We start from the raw sequence: 16628 nt of genomic DNA on the forward strand, positions 1-16628 counted from the left end.
GGAGCAGAAGCCACTTGGAACCATAAACTGTTAGGAACACTTAAATAGTAATTTCGATGGTAATTTTGACAAATTGCGAGAAGCTGAGTGTGAACTAGCATGAGACTGAGAAACTTCTGGGACCACCATCTTAGTAGGGCCCTCATATTTTCATGGATTCTATTTCCAAAAACCTCATTAGTTTCTCCCTTACTGGTTCTGGTGGGATAGAGCAGGGGAAGAAAATAAATCTTTATGAAATAAACCCAAGGTATGCTCCATAGCAAAGGCATCTCCAAGGACAAACAGGCTTTTCCAGAGCCTTATCCCACCTGGGAAAAGGGTATTGATCCCCCTCTATTTTCCTCTAACCTTCCTGTCTTACCTAACAGGGAGGGAAAAGTGAAGAAACACTTGTGAAGGACAGTGTCCAGGAACACAGGCCCACCAAAAGGCTGAGATTTCATCATACGATTATAGAATACTTTCGTTCTATATACTAATATGCTCCCCAATAATAAAAGTAGATTATATGGACAAGAATTGAATATAGAGAAACACAAAACAAATTTATTGAGGTGATGGAAATGTCTCATGTCTTAATTAGAGTGACAATTTTCTGGGTGTATAAATCCATCAAAACACATAGAACTGTCATCTTAAATCTGGGCATTTTATTTTACCTAAATTATACCTCAATAAAAAACAAATATGGGTAAAATACATTATAGCAGAAAAAGCTGTAAGATACAGACTCTCTCTGAGTAGGAGTACTTAGGGAAACCCAAAGTCAACAAAGGAGACAGAAACAAGGACGTTAACGGAATTTGAAGCCTTTGTCACCTACAGCCACCATAAACATTAAAGATAGCCCAACTCCCAGCCAGATTAATATAAAAGCTTACACTATAGGACTATTTATATTATGTCTGACTTTCAACAACAGAATGAAGTGGGAAGCAGTTTTTCTTTTTCTGTTCTTTGAGTTTGGTTACAATTGGTATTATTAATTCTTTACATATTTGGCACAATCCGCGAGTGAAGCCACTTGGATCTAGAGTTTTCTTTATGGGAAGCCTTTCACTAGTGGATTCAATTGTTTTAACAAGTATAAAACTACTCAAATTTTCTTATGTTTTTAGTGTCGGTTTGGGTACATGGTGTTTTTTAAGGAATTTACTATTCACTTAAGTGTCAAATATATTAGTAGTAAGTTTTCTTTTAGCGTTAGTAAGATCTATAGTTAATGTTTACTTTTTTATTTTTAATATTAGTAATGTGTTTCCTCTCTCGAACAGTTTTACTGGCATGTTATTAATTTTGTTAATCTTTTCAGACATCACTTTTGCCTATTTTCATGTTTTCTGTTCTATATTAATTTTTTATTTCACAACATTTTCCTAGTGTCTTTATTTTTACTTCCTTCTATTTCCCTTGGATTTTATTTGATGGTCTTTTTCTAGCTTTTTGAGATAAAAGCTTAGATCATGAATTTTTGCCTTTAATCTTTTCTAATATACGTAAATAAAACTATAACTTTTCCTCTAAACTCTATAGCTGCATCTCCCACATTTTTATTTGTCATGTTTTCATTATAAGTCAATTTTGTAAAACTTGCTAATTTCTTTTGTTATTTTTCGGATCATGACTCATAAACAAGTATATTGTTTTATTTCCAAATTTAGGATTTTTATGATTATCTTGTATTATTGATTTCTATCTTAACTAGGGTCAGAGAACACATTTTGAATTATTTCATTTATTTAATATTTATTGGGACTTTGAAAACCCAGAATATGGTCACTTTTGGTATAGTCCAAGTTCACTGATAAAAATGTGTATTCTATTGTTTGCCACAGTTTTGTATACATGTCAATTAACTCAATTGTATTAATTTTGTTATTCTTGACTGCTATATATATATATATATATATATATTTTTTTTTTTTTCCAGAGCTAACTGAGGTTTTATTATGGACAAAAAAAAAAAAAAAAAAAGCAAATGAATTGTTTTGTAGCTGGAGGCATGGGCAAGGGGGGTCCTCGGGCAGTAAACTCCCCCGTGAGTGGGCTGAGGGCTAAGGCTGAGCCTCAGGTGAGCCTCCCTCCCGTTCCCTGTGCTCCCCTGCACAGCAACCTGCCTCCCGGGCTCTGGGGCAGCCACAGGAGGGGCTCGCTGGGAGGGGCTGCCGCAGCTGTTCCCTTGGGCAGGATGTCAGAGGACTGGAACACCAGCTTCCCATCACGGGTCTCAATCTTCACAACCACGGCCCTGGTGGAGCTGGTGCGGCTGAAGGAGCTGGAGCCCGCACCAGAGCCAAAGCTGGAACCCAGGCCGTAGCTGAGGCCGGGGTTTGTGAGGCCGCCATAGGCGAAGCTCAGACCACCTGCATAGCCGCTGGTGGTCTTCCTATGGGTGCTCATGTTCTGCATCCCAGACTCCAGCCGGCTCTCCTTGCCCTCCAGCAGCTTCCTGTAGGTGGCGATTTCGATGTCCAGGGCCAGCTTGACGTTCATCAGCTCCTGGTACTCACGCAGCTGCCGCACCATGTCCTGCTTGGCCCGCTGCAGGGCAGCCTGCAGCTCGGACAACTTGGCGTTGGCATCCTCAAAGGCCAGCTACCCACGCTGCTTGGCGTCTGCGATGGCAGCCTCCAGGGAAGCCCGCCCTCAATCTCAGCCTGGAGCCGGTTGATGTTCCGGCTGATGTTCATCTCGGAGATCTCAGTCTTTGTATGCCCCAGGTCATCCCCGTGCTTCCCAGCCAGCGTCTGCAGTTTCTCATACTTGATCTGGTACCTGCTCTCAGCCTCAGCCCGGCTGCGGTTGGCAGTCTCCTGGTACTGCGCCTTGATCTCAGCCATGATGCTGTCCATGTCCAGGGAGCGGCTGTTGTCCATGGACAGCACCACAGACCTGTCTGAGATCTAGGACTGCAGTTCACGGATCCCCTTTTCACACAGCTGCCTGAGGAAGTTGATCTCGTCAGTGAGTCCTTCCAGGCGAGACTCTAGCTCTACCTTGTTCATGTAAGCTTCATCCACATCCCTGATGAGGACAAATTCATTCTCCATCTCTGTACACTTATTGATCTCATCCTCATACTTGTTCTTGAAGTCCTCCACCAGCCCCTGCATGCCTGCATGTTGCCAAGCTCCGCCTCAGGCTTCAGCTTCTCCTGGCCCAGAGTCTCCAGCTGCCATCTAAGGTTGTTGATATAGCTCTGGAACATGTTGTCCATGTTGCTCTGAGCCATCTTCTGCTACTGCAGGAGGCTCCACTTGGTCTCCAGCATCTTGGTCTGCTGCTCCAGGAACTGTATCTTGTTGATGAAGGAAGCAAACTTGCTGTTGAGGGTCTTGATCTGCTCCTTCTCCTGGGTGTGCCCAGCCTGGATGTTGGAGTCCACCTCCAGGTGAAGGGGGCTCAGCAGGCTCTGGCTGACTGTGATGGTGGTGAGGCCTCCCATGTCACTGACCCCACCATAGCTTCCGCCCAGGCCACCCCGGAAGCTGCTGCTGCCCACTCGGGGAGAAGCTTGAGGAGCTGATGCGGGCACCAGGCCCACTTGTCTAGGAGCAGTTGCTGAAGGCCGGGGGGCCAGAGGTGGACATCTTGTAGGACTTCTGGGTCACCCTGGTGGACGTGGTGGAGGCAGGAGTGGAGGCAGGCAGGCTGAACCAGGTGGAGATTCCAGAAGGAGCAGAGAAGCTGCTTCTTGGTGAGCAACTGCTATATCTTTACTGTTTTATTTTTCATTTGCTTGTACTATCAGGCACTGATAAGTTTGTTAATGTTAATTATGGATTTTTCCATTTCTGTACATTTCTGCTTTATATACTTTTCAGGTATATTACTGGGTGTATACAATAATAGCTTTTATTCGTTTCTCCTATTTATTGGTATGAAATGTCTCTATCTCAAACAATCCTTCATGCCTTGAATTGCATGCTGTATAATATTATTTTGGCTACTTTATTTTCTTTTGGTGTATACATTTTAATCCTTTTGCTATAAATCTTTCTGTGTCCTTATATTGATATCTTCCTTTTAGGCAGTATAAAGTTGGGCAGGGTTTGTTTCTAGGCATCTTATTCTGTCTATTAGTCTATCATTTTAACAATACTATATACAGTGCCATAAGTATTATAGCTAATTATTGGTATCAGTAAGGATATTTTCTCTTTAGGGGTGTCTTGGCTATTTTTACACTTTGTTTTTTCATATTTGTTTTAAATCGTTTTGTCAAGTTACACACACACACACACATGCCTGCTGGGTTTGGGTTGCAATTCCACTGAATCTGTTGATCAACTGGAGGAAAATTGATATCACCACAATATTAAGTCTTCCTACCCATGACTACAGTTTCCACTTAGAACTTTTTAAATGACTTTCAATATAGTATTTTATTTCCACAATAAATATATTACATCCTTTTAACTACTTTTATTTCTAGGAACTGTAGGGTTTTAATGCTAAGTTCATTTTCTGTCACTGGAATATAGAAATGTTATTGAAATTTTGAATTTTGAATTTTGAAATAATTTTAGATTTATAGAAGAGTTACAATGATAGCATATAGAATTCCCATATGCCTTCACCCTGCCTCCCCTAATGTTCACATCTGATATGGTTTGTCTGTGTCCCCACCCAAATTTCAACTTGAATTGTATCTCTCAGAATTCCCACATATTGTGGGAGGGACAATTGAATCATAGGAGCTGGTCTTTTTTCCATGCTATTCTCGTGATAGTGAATAAATCTCACAAGATCTGATGGGTTCATCAGGAGTTTCTGCTTTTGCTTCCTCTTCATTTTCTTTTGCCACTGCCATATAAGAAGTGCCTTTTGCCTCCAGTCATGATTCTGGGCCTTCCCAGCCATGTGGAACTGTAAGTCCCATTAAACCTCTTTTTCATCCCAGTCTCGGGTATGTCAGAAAGCATGGAATGCTCTCATGTCCGCAGCATGAAAACAGACTAATACAACATCTTACATAACCATGGCACAATTATCAAACTAAGAAATTAACATTAGTACAATACTGTCAACTAAATTATATGTGTTATTTAGATTTTCTCAGTTTTTCTGCCAATGTCTTTTTATCTGTTTGAAGATCACATGCAGGGTACCACCTTGTATTTAATCACGTTGTCTCCCTAGTCTCTTCCAATGTGTAGCAGCTTCTTGGTTTTGCTTCTCTTTCATGACCTTAACGCTTTTGAAAGAGTACTGGCTGGGTATTTCATAGACTGTTTCACAATTTGGATTTGTAAGATGTTATCTCAAGATTAGACTTGAGTTATAGATTTGGAGGAAGAATTCAGCATAAGGGAAAGTGCCCTTCTCATTACCTCATTTCAAGGAGTACATGGAATTAACTTATCATTGGTGATATTAGACTTGATTATTTGGTTAAGGTGGTGTCTGCCAGGTTTCTTCACAGTGAATTCATTATTTTTTTCCGTGTTCAATTTGTTAAAAGTGAGTCATTAAGTTCAGTCACATTCAAGGGGAAGAAATTAAACTCCACCTCCTTGAGGAAGGAGTATGAAAAAAAATTGTGGTAATGTGTTAAGTCCACCAGAGTAATTACTAAATTGGGGAGAAATACTTGGAGACTATACAAATACACTTTTCTCCTTAAAGTTTTGTCCACCAATTTAGCATTCATCAACAGATACTACCTACAACAGTTATCACTGTGGTGTTTCTAATGCTGATAATCTGTTTTCTTCATTTCTTTTATACTCATTAATTGAAATTATTCTTTAATGAAGATTTGTCCTTTCTTCCCCATTTTTCATAGCTTTGATCATTTATTTATATCAAGGTGGACTCATGGATAATTTTATCCTTAGAGTTATAACCCAACACTATCATTATTATCATTAGTTTTGTGTTCCTCAATTGGTTATTGACCCTCTTTCAGTTTGGCTCCTGTGTTCTTATGACATGCCTCCACTTCTAACCCCCTCCCATTTTTAGCCCTTCCTTACTTTCTAATACTACAAAATGGATAAGGTATTTTCCTTCCTTTAGCGTTATAATTAGCCATTCTCCAATGAGCTGTGGTTCCTTTTATTGAAAGGTGGTATTTTAAAACGAAGACCTTGGTGCTGGGTATACCTGTTACTATTGAAATATTACTGCTTCTAGAATCTCTCAGAGCTAAAAAGTTACAAACCCCCACACACTCAAACCCATGTATACAAATATGCATCTATATTTATTTTTATCTCTATTTTTATTTATATCTATCTATCAACATGAGCTGATATCAACTGATATCTCTGACTACTGTAGCACCACAGGATTCATTCTGTCCTCCCCCACCCCTCCATTTACTTGTAACTTCTTTCTTTGACAGTGTGAAATCTGGGCTCATTAGCTTTTTTCTTTTTAATACTTTAAGTTCTAGGGTACATGTGCACAACGTGCAGGTTTGTTACATATGTATACATGTGCCATGTTGGTGTGCTGCACCCATTAACTCATCATTTACATTAGGTATATCTCTTAATGCTATCCCTCCCAGCCCCCCACAATAGGACCCGGTGTGTGATGATCCCCTTCCTGTGTCCAGGTGATCTCATTGTTCGATTCCCACCTATGAGTAAGAACATGCAGTATTTGGTTTTCTGTTCTTGCGAAAGTTAGCTGAGAATGATGGTTTCCAGCTGCATCCATGTCCCTACAAAGGACATGAACTCATCCTCTTTTATGGCTGCATAGTATTCCATGGTGTATATGATGTGCCACATTTTCTTAATCCAGTCTATGATTGATGGACATTTGGGTTGGTTCCAAGTTTTTGCTATTGTGAATAGTGCTGCAATAAACATACGTGTGCATGTGTCTTTATAGTAGCATGATTTATAATCCTTTGGGTATATACCCAGTAATGGGATGGCTGGGTCAAATGGTATTTCTAGTTCTAGATCCTTGAGGAATCACCACACTGTCTTCCACAATGGTTGAACTAGTTTACAGTCCCATCAACAGTGAAAAGTGTTCCTATTTCTCCACATCCTCTCCAATACCTGTTGCTTCCTGACATTTTAATGATCGCCATCCTAACTGGTATGAGATGGTATCTCATTGTGGTTTTGATTTGCATTTCTCTGACGGTGAGTGACGATGAGTGATAGTTTTTTCATGTGTCTGTTGCCTGTATAAATGTCTTCTTTTGAGAAGTGTCTGTTCATATCCTTTGCCCACTTTTTGATAGGGTTGTTTGTTTTTTTTCTTGTAAGTTTATTTGAGTTCTTTGTAGATTCTGGATATTAGCCCTTTGGTCAGATGAGTAGATTGCAAAAATTTTCTCCCATTCTGCAGGTTGCCTGTTTGCTCTGATGGTAGTCTCTTGTGCTGTGCAGAAGCTCTTTAGTTTAATTAGGTCCCATTTGTCAATTTTGGCTTTTGTTGCCATTGCTTTTGTTGTTTTAGACATGAAGTCCTTGCCCATGCCTATGTCCTGAATGGTATTGCCTAGGTTTTCTTCTCGGGTTTTTATGGTTTTAGATCTAACACTTAAGTCTTTAATCCATCTTGAATTAATTTTTGTATAAGGTGTAAGGAAGGGATCCAGTTTCAGCTTTCTACATATGGCTAGCCAGTTTTCCCAGCACCATTTATTCAATAGGGAATCTTTTCCCTATTTCTTGTTTTTGTCAGGTTTGTCAAAGATCAGATGGTTGTATATGTGTGGTATTATTTCTGAGGCCTTTGTTCTGTTTCATTGGTCTATATCTCTGTTTTGGCACCAGTACTATGCTGTTTTGGTTACTGTAGCCTTGTAGTATAGTTTGAAGTCAGGTAGTGTGATGCCTCCAGCTTTGTTCTTTTGGCTTAAGATTGTCTTGGCAATGCAGGCTCTGTTTTGTGGGCTCATTTACTTTAATGTAGTTACTTATTTGATCAATCCTACTATGCATATGAAGTAGTTTCAGAAATGCTAACCCTTAACCTTATGTGAAAAAAATTCCCAACCAGAATACAATGTTTATTTATAGTTCTTTTGGTCTTTAGATATAAAATTTCCAGTCAAAAACCATTTTACTATTTTCCAGGACACAGCATACCAAAATCTCTGGGATGCAGCAAAAGTAGTGTAAAAAGGAAAGTTTATAGTGCTAAACACCTACATCAAGAAGTTAGAAACACCTCAAACCAACAGTCTAACATCATACCTAGAGGAACTCGAAAAACAAAAACTAACCCCAAAGTTAGCAGAAGAAAAGAAATAACTAAAACCAGAACAGAACTGAATGCAATTGAGACCCCCAAATCTATGCAAATGATCAATAAAAGCAAAAATTGGTTCTTTGAAAAGATAAACAAGATCAATAGAACACTAGCTAGATTAACAAAGAAACAAAGGAGAAGATTCAAATAAACACAATCATAAATGGCAAAGACAACATTAAAACCAATTCTATAGAAACACAGAAGTTACTCAGAGATGTGAGTATCTCTGAACACCTCTGTGCACACAAACAAGAAAACCTACAGAAAATGGATAAATTCCTGGAAACACACAACTTCCCAACACTGAATCTGGAAGGAATTAAAACTCTGAACAGACCAATAACAAGTTCTGAAATTGAGTCAGTAATAATAATTTTAAAAACCCTACCAATCGAAAGAAGCCCAGGACTAGGTGAATTCACAGACAAATTCTATCAGATATATAAAGAAGAGTTGGTGCCACTCTTAGTGACCACTTATACCACTATTCCAAAAAATCAGGGAGGAGGGATTATTCCCTAACTCACCCTATGAAACCATCATCACCCAGATACCAAAATCTGGCAAAAACACAATGAAAAAAGGAAACTACAGGCCAATATAGTTGTATATTGCTCCCTGACGAGCACAGATACAAAATTCCTCTGCAAACTACTAGAAATCCAAATCCAGCAGTACATCAAACTTCAATCCATCACAATCAAGTAGGCTTCATTTCTAGGATGCAAGTTTGGTTCAGCATATGCAAATCAATAAATGTGATTCACCACATAAGCAGAATAAAAAACAAATATCACATAATCATCTCAATAGATGCAGAAAAAGTTTTCGATAAAATTTAACATCCCTTCGTGATAAAAACCCTCAACAGACTAGGCATCAAAGGAACATACTTCAAAATAATAAGAACCATCTATACAAACCCACAGCCAACATCAAATTGAAAGGGCAAAAGCTGGAAACATTCCCCTTGAGAACCAGAACAAGACAAGAATACCCATTCTCACCACTGCTATTCAACATAGTACTGGATGTCCTAGCCAAAGCAATCAGGCAAGAGAAATAAATAAAGGTCATCCAAACAGAAAGAAAAGAAGTCAGACTATCTCTGTTTGCAGACAATCTGATTCTGTACCTAGAAAAACCCACAGTCTCTGCCAAAAAACTCCTAGATTTGATAAACAATTTCAGCAGTTTCAGGATACAAAATTAATGTACAAAACTAGGAGCATTTCTATACACCAACAATGTCCAAGTTGAGAACCAAATCAAGAATGCAATCTCATTCACAGTAGCCACAAAAAGAATAAAATATCTAGGAATACAGCTAACCAGAGAGGAGAAAGATGTCTACAATGAGAATTATAAAACACTGATCAAATAAATTAGAGATAACACAAACAAATGGGAAAACATCCCATGCTGATGAATAGGAAGAATCAATATCATTAAAATGTCTATACTGCCCAAAGCAACCTACAGATTCAGTGCTATTCCTGTCAAATTACCAACATCATTTTTCACAAAAAAAGAAAAAAACTATTTTAAAACTCACTTGCAACCAAAAAAGAGCCCAAATAGCCAAAGCAATCCTGATCAAAAAGAACAAATCTGGAGGCATCACATTACCCAACATCAAAGGCTACAGTAACCAAAGCAGTGTGGTACGGGCACAGAAACATACATATAGACCAATGGAATAGAATACAGAACCCAGAAATAAAGAATCACACCTACCACCAACTGATCTTTGACAAAGTCAACAAAAATAAGCAGTGAGGAAAGAACTCCCTATTTCATAAATGGTGCTGAGATAACTAACTCATTATATGCAGAAGAATGAAACTGGACCCCCACCTGTCATCACATACAAAAATTAACTCAAAATGGATTAAAAACTTAAATGTAAGCACTTAACTATAAGAATCCTAGAAGAAACACTAGGAAATACCCTTCTGGATATAAGCTTTGGCAAATAATTTATGATCAAATCCTCAAAAGCAAGTGCAACAAAAACAAAAATTGACAAGTGGGACCTATTTTTTTTATAATTATACTTTAAGTTCTAGGGTACATGTGCACAACGTGTAGGTTTGTTACATATGTATACATGTGCCATATTGGTGTGCTGCACCCATTAACTCATCATTTACATTAGGTATATCTCCTAATGCTATCCCTCCCCACTACCCCCTCCCCACAATAGGACCCGGTGTGTGATGCTCCCCTTCCTGTGTCCAAGTGATCTCATTTTTCAATTCCCACCTACGAGTGAGAACATGCGGTATTTGGTTTTCTGTTCTTGCGAAAGTTAGCTGAGAATGATGGTTTCCAGCTGCATCCATGTCCCTACAAAGGACACGAACTCATCCTTTTTTATGGCTGCATAGTATTCCATGGTGTATATGTGCCACATTTTTTTAATCCAGTCTGTCACTGATGGACATTTGGGTTGATTCCAAGTCTTTGCTATTGTGAATAGTGCTGCAATAAACATACGTGTGCATGTGTCTTTATAGCAGCATGACTTATAATCCTTCGGGTATATCTCCAGTAGTGGGATGGCTGGGTCTAATGGTATTTCTAGTTCTAGATCCTTGAGGAATCACCACACTGTCTTCCACAATGGTTGAACTAGTTTACAGTCCCATCAACAGTGAAAAGTGTTCCTATTTCTCCACATCCTCTCCAGCACCTGTTGTTTCCTGACTTTTTAATGATTGCCATTCTAACTGGTGTGAAATGGTATCTCATTGTGGTTTTGATTTGCATTTCTCTGATGGCGAGTGATAATGAGCATTTTTTCATGTGTCTGTTGGCTGTATGAATGTCTTCTTTTGAGAAGTGTCTATTCATATCCTTTGCCCGACAAGTGGGACGTATTTAAGCTGCAGATCTTCTGCACAACAAAAGAAACTATCACCAGAATAAACACACAACTTACAGGATGGGAGGAAATACCCACAAACTATACATGTAACAAAGATCTAACATCCAGAATATATAAGGAACTCAAACAAATAAATAAGCAAAAGACAACCCCAATGCAAATGTCCATCAATGATAGACTGGATTAAGAAAATGTGACACATATACACCATGGAATACTATGCAGCCATAAAACAGGATGAGTTCCATGTCCTTTGCAGGGACATGGATGCAGCTGGAAACCATCATTCTGAGCAAACTAGGACAAAAAACCAAACACCACATGTTCTCACTTATAGGTGGGAATTGAACAATGAGAACACTTGAACACAGGGTGGGGAACATCACACCCTAGGGCCTGTCAGGGAGTGGGGTGCTGGGGGAGGGATAGCATTAGGAGAAATACCTAATGTAAATGACGAGTTAATGGGTGCAGCAAACCAACATGGCACATGTATACCTATGTATCAAGCCTGCATGTTGTGCACATGTACCCTAGAACTTAAAGTATAATAATAAATAAAGTGGACAAAGGACATGAACAGACATTTCTCAAAAGTAGACATACAAGCAGCCAAGAAACATGAAAAAAATGCACAGATTTACTAATTAGAGAAGTGCAAATCAAAACCACAATGAAATATCATCTCAAACCAGAATGGCAATTACTAAAAAGTCAAAAAATAACAGATTTTTTGTTACAGAGAAAAGGGAACACTTGTACACTGCTGGTGGGAATGTAGTTTAGTTCAGCCACTGTGGAAAGAAGTTTGGAGATTTCCTAAAGGACTAAAAATGGAACTACCATTCGACCCAGGAATCTCATTACTGGGTACATACCCAAAGAAAAAGAAATAATTCTTTCAAAAAGATACACGCATTCATATGTTCATCACAGCACTGTTCACAATAGCAAAGACATGGAATCAACAATGGTGCCCAACTATGGTGGATTGGATAAAGAAAATGTGATATATATACACCATAGAATACTACACAGCCATAGAAATGAACAAAATTATATCCTTTGCAGCAGCATAGATGCAGCTGGGTGCCATTATCCTAAGTGAATTAATGCAGGAATAGAAAATCAGATTATACATGTACTCACTTAACAACTTGTTAAGTTGTATTTTTAGTAGAGATGGGGTTTCACCATGTTGGCCAGGCTAGTCTTGAACTCCTGACCTCAGGTGATCCACCCTCCTTGGCCTCCCAAAGTGCTAAGATTAGAGGCATGAGCCACCGTGCCAGGCCCTTTTGTTCATTATTTAAAAATTCAGTTGTTTGTTTGCTTATGGTCAAATTTAAGTGCTTTAAGTATATTACAGGTAAAATTTCTTTATCAGATATGTGATTTGCAAATATTTTCCCTTTCTGAGGCATTTCTTTTCATTCTCTTAACTATGTTTTTCACAGAGCAAATGTTTTTAATTTTGGAAAGGTCTAATTTATCAATTTTTTATTTTATGGGTCATGCTTTTGATATCATATCTAAAAACTCATTGCCAAACCTAATGCCATGCATATTTTCTTTTATGTTTTCTTCTAAATGATTTGTAGTTTTATGCTTCACATTTAAGTCTATTATTCATCTTGAATACATTTTGTATAATGGCAATTTATTCTTGAGTACTAATTTTAGATTTTGGCATCTTGCTAAATTATTTATAAATTCTAATAAATTAGGTTTTCAATAAAGACAATAATCTCATCTCAGAGAAATAATGATTTTTTTTTCTATTTGAGTCTTCACATATTTAATTCCTTTTCTTTACTGTGCTGGTTGGAATAATTCTAAATATAGAAGTGGTGATAACGGAGGCCTTTATCTTGTTCCTACTGTTTAATAATATGCTTTCAACATTCTTATATTAAGTATAAAGTTTGCTCTCAGTTTTCTTTAATGCCCTTTATGGGATTAGCGGCCTTATCTTATCTTTCTACTTTAATAATTTTTTATATCAGGAATGGTTTTTGAATTACATTAAACAGTTTTTCACATATATTCAGAGGATTAAAAAACTTTTTATTTAATCTGTTAATATGAACTTTTTATTAGATTTAAACCAACCTTACAGTGCTGGGATAAGCCAACTTCGGTCATGTTGTACAATCTTTATTACATATTATAGTGTTCTATTTAATAATGTTTTATTTATGATTTTGTATCTGTATTAATCAATGAGATAGCACTATAACTCTCTTTTCTCATGTTATCAGGGTAAGGTTTTGATATCAAGCTTATACTAGTCTCCTAAAAAAATTGGAAAATTTCTCCCTGGAACTGGTTATATAAGTATATTTGTTATTTGTAGTTTATTGAAATGACCTATAAAACTGTGTTGTCCTTGTGTCTTCTTTGTGAGAAGAGTTTTGTAACTACAAATTTAGGCATTTTATGTCTTGAGTCAATTTTAGTGATTATATCTTCTGCTGTGGTTTAAACTAAATGTGTCCCCCAAAAAGCATGTGTCAGAAACTTACTCACCAATGCAACAGTGTTGTGGGGGTAAGAACTTAAGAGATGGTTAGGTCATGAGGGCTCCATCCTCATGAATGGGTTAATGTCACTATAAAGAAGGCTTAAGGCTGCGAGTTCCACCTCTTACTCTCTCTCACTTCTCACTGCCCTTCCTCCATGGGATGATGTGACAAGAAGGCCCTTGCCAGATGTCGGCCCCTCAGTCTTGGACTTCCCAGCCTTCAGAGCTGTGAGACAATAAATTTCTGTTCATCATAAATTACTCAGTCTCAGGTATCCTGTTATTGCAGCACAAAATGAACTAAGACAACTTTCTAGGAATGTAAATATTTTACCTAAATTTTGAAATGTATTGGCAAAGTTTTTCAAAACATCATTTTATAATTTTTCTAATATCTGCATTCTTTATCATCCTTTTTTGTATCTTTGCTTTTTATCATCAATCTTGCCAAAAATTTATATATATATCAGTCTTGAGAGAAATATAGCCTTGGATATTTAACTGAATAACTAAAAAGAAGAAGAAAAAGAAACATGATTAAAGAGATAAGCATTCAAGAGTCTAGATTTTATGGACCTTAAGTATCTATCTACCCTCCCTTGAAATTCCTTTCATTCAGGGGCCTACAAAATATCTCCTTTTCACTGGCCGTACAGGGTAGGTTAAGTAGATGGCACAGAGACAGATTTTTAAAAAGTGCTTTTGTTCATGTTATCCCGGATAAGAATCAAAAAAGAAAAACGTGAATAGCACCATCTTGAAAATTATTTTCTCTGGTTTCCACAAATTCTTGGTCCATGGTCTTGGCTGAAGTGGCTTGAATGGCTGAGGAAGGGTGGCATGGCTGTTCTGGGGCCATAATTCTGGGAATATAGCTCTAGTTATTGGTTGGACTACTTGATTCTTCTTCACATCACTTCAGCTGGAGTTAGAATGTCTAAGATGATTTCATTACTCACATGTCTGGTGTCAGTGCTTGGATAGCTAGAACAACTGGATTTCTCTAGGTATCTCTGTCTCTACATGCAGCCTGTCCCCATGACTAGCTTAGGCTCCATCAAGCCATGATTTGAAGTAGTTTGAGGAACGTAACATATTTCTTCTTGGAGAATCAAAATGCACATGAATATATAAAAGGCACTGAGATGTCTGTTTAACGTTCCCAAACATGTTTGACCTAAGAAATTCCTTTTAAATGTAAGACTCATTAACATCAATTCATAGAATATGCTTCCACAGATGTTGTAGTTAATAATGCAAAGAAGACATTATAAAATGTAATATTCCAGGCAGAATCTCATTTTAAGGAGTACCATCAAACTGTTAAAATTACATAACAAGGCTACTTTCATGATTTGACTGACCACCTAATTTGAAACTGCTTTGGTGATATATATACAATAAATTTTCATGGAAGAGAAATCGTGTGTGACCAGAGTACCTAAGTCCTTGCCCACCTATTGGTGAAAATAATGTTAAATATAATTTCTGCTTTTTAAAACGATTTGGGTGTTTATATTTTTAACACCTACACAATGCTAAATTTTATTAATAAAATACTTCACATATTAAATTTATTATGTTGAAGAGAATTTTACACTGAAGGAAATTTTTACACCTGTATATATTTATATATGTTAAATATATCTTGTCTGTATTGAGATAATCTCAAGTACATTTGGATAATCTCAGCCTATCCCTTTGGCACTTTCTTAATGTCAAACCATGCTGTGATACCAAAAAAATACATGACACACCACCAGACTTCATAAACGTCAATGTTGTTCAAAAGAAATGGGCTTTGCATATCTCAAACAATAATGCTGCAAAAAAGTCTATATAACAAAATAGTAAATTGAATAAAACCCCAAGTCAAATGTTTCCTACAGTCAAAATATACTATGGAATGGAAGAAAATGGAAGAGCTAAATACCTGAAGCTACAATGGGGAGAAGAGTAGGACTTGACTTTCTTCTTGGTAGATGTCACATAATTTGAATTGGCAGAGGAGAGAAACCAGCACCTGGTAGACAAAGCGTAATCAAAGGCAAGTGTAGTGAATCCTGTTTCCCTCTGGAGGTGGCAGTTCTTACACACACTTCCACTGTTTTATGCCCTTTTCTTCCTGTCTTAACCTTCTCCTGCTTATTTGGCCCTTCGTGGCTCATCGAAGCCTTGTCTGGCAGCTGTGTTCACCTACCACTTGATTCTCAGTCACCCAGAGACAACTCAAGTACATTCTCTTCCATTAAAAAGGCTTCCCAACAGTTGTGATCATCTTTTACAACTAGATATCATTTTGGCATCAGCAAATTGAAATGTTGCCTGAGTGTACAAGAGGACAGCTAAATCTGATGGATCCATTATTGAGATGATTGAGCCCATTGAGATAGTAAAGATTGATGTATGTGCTTTCTCTGGGCACCGTCAAACATGGAAGGGTAAAATTTAGAGCTAAGGAAAAGTGTGACTGACTGCAATTGATTGATGAGACCATTGGGCCTCCCTGAAAGTGTCCTAAAAGGGAAGCCAATGGGAAAAAAGTAGTATTTTGTGAGGTTTATTCTCAAAGTAGAGCTGTATAGGATTTTACACAATGAGATCTAGTGGAGTTCACAAATGAGGTGGTGAAAGCTGTTAAGTTGTGTCAGGAGTGGACATAAAGAAGAGGAGATAGATCTGTCATATTGCCAAGAAAGATATGCAGAACTTGATGACAGTGGCCGGGCATGGTGGCTCACTTCTATAATCCTAGCACTTTGGGAGGCCGAGGTGGGCAGATCACTTGAGGTCAGGAGTTTGAGACCAGCCTGGCCAACGTGGCAAAGCCCCGTCTCTACTAAAAATACAAAAATTAGTCAGGCCCAGTGGCGGGTGCCTGTAATCCCAGCTACTCAGGAGGCTAAGGCAGGAGAATTGCTTGAATCCAGGAGGCGTAGGTTGCAGATGCCACTGCCCTCCAGTCTGGGCGACAGAGTGAGA

At 38.0% G+C, this 16628-nt stretch overlaps 1 pseudogene; it reads right to left on the minus strand.

The window, feature by feature from the left end:
- LOC102114851 (keratin, type II cytoskeletal 8 pseudogene) overlaps positions 1-16628 on the minus strand; it is a 78548-nt pseudogene that overhangs the window by 17036 nt on the left and 44884 nt on the right.

The sequence above is a fragment of the Macaca fascicularis genome, chromosome X, assembly GCF_037993035.2.
Source record: "Macaca fascicularis isolate 582-1 chromosome X, T2T-MFA8v1.1".
NCBI classification, from domain to species: Eukaryota; Metazoa; Chordata; class Mammalia; order Primates; family Cercopithecidae; genus Macaca; species Macaca fascicularis.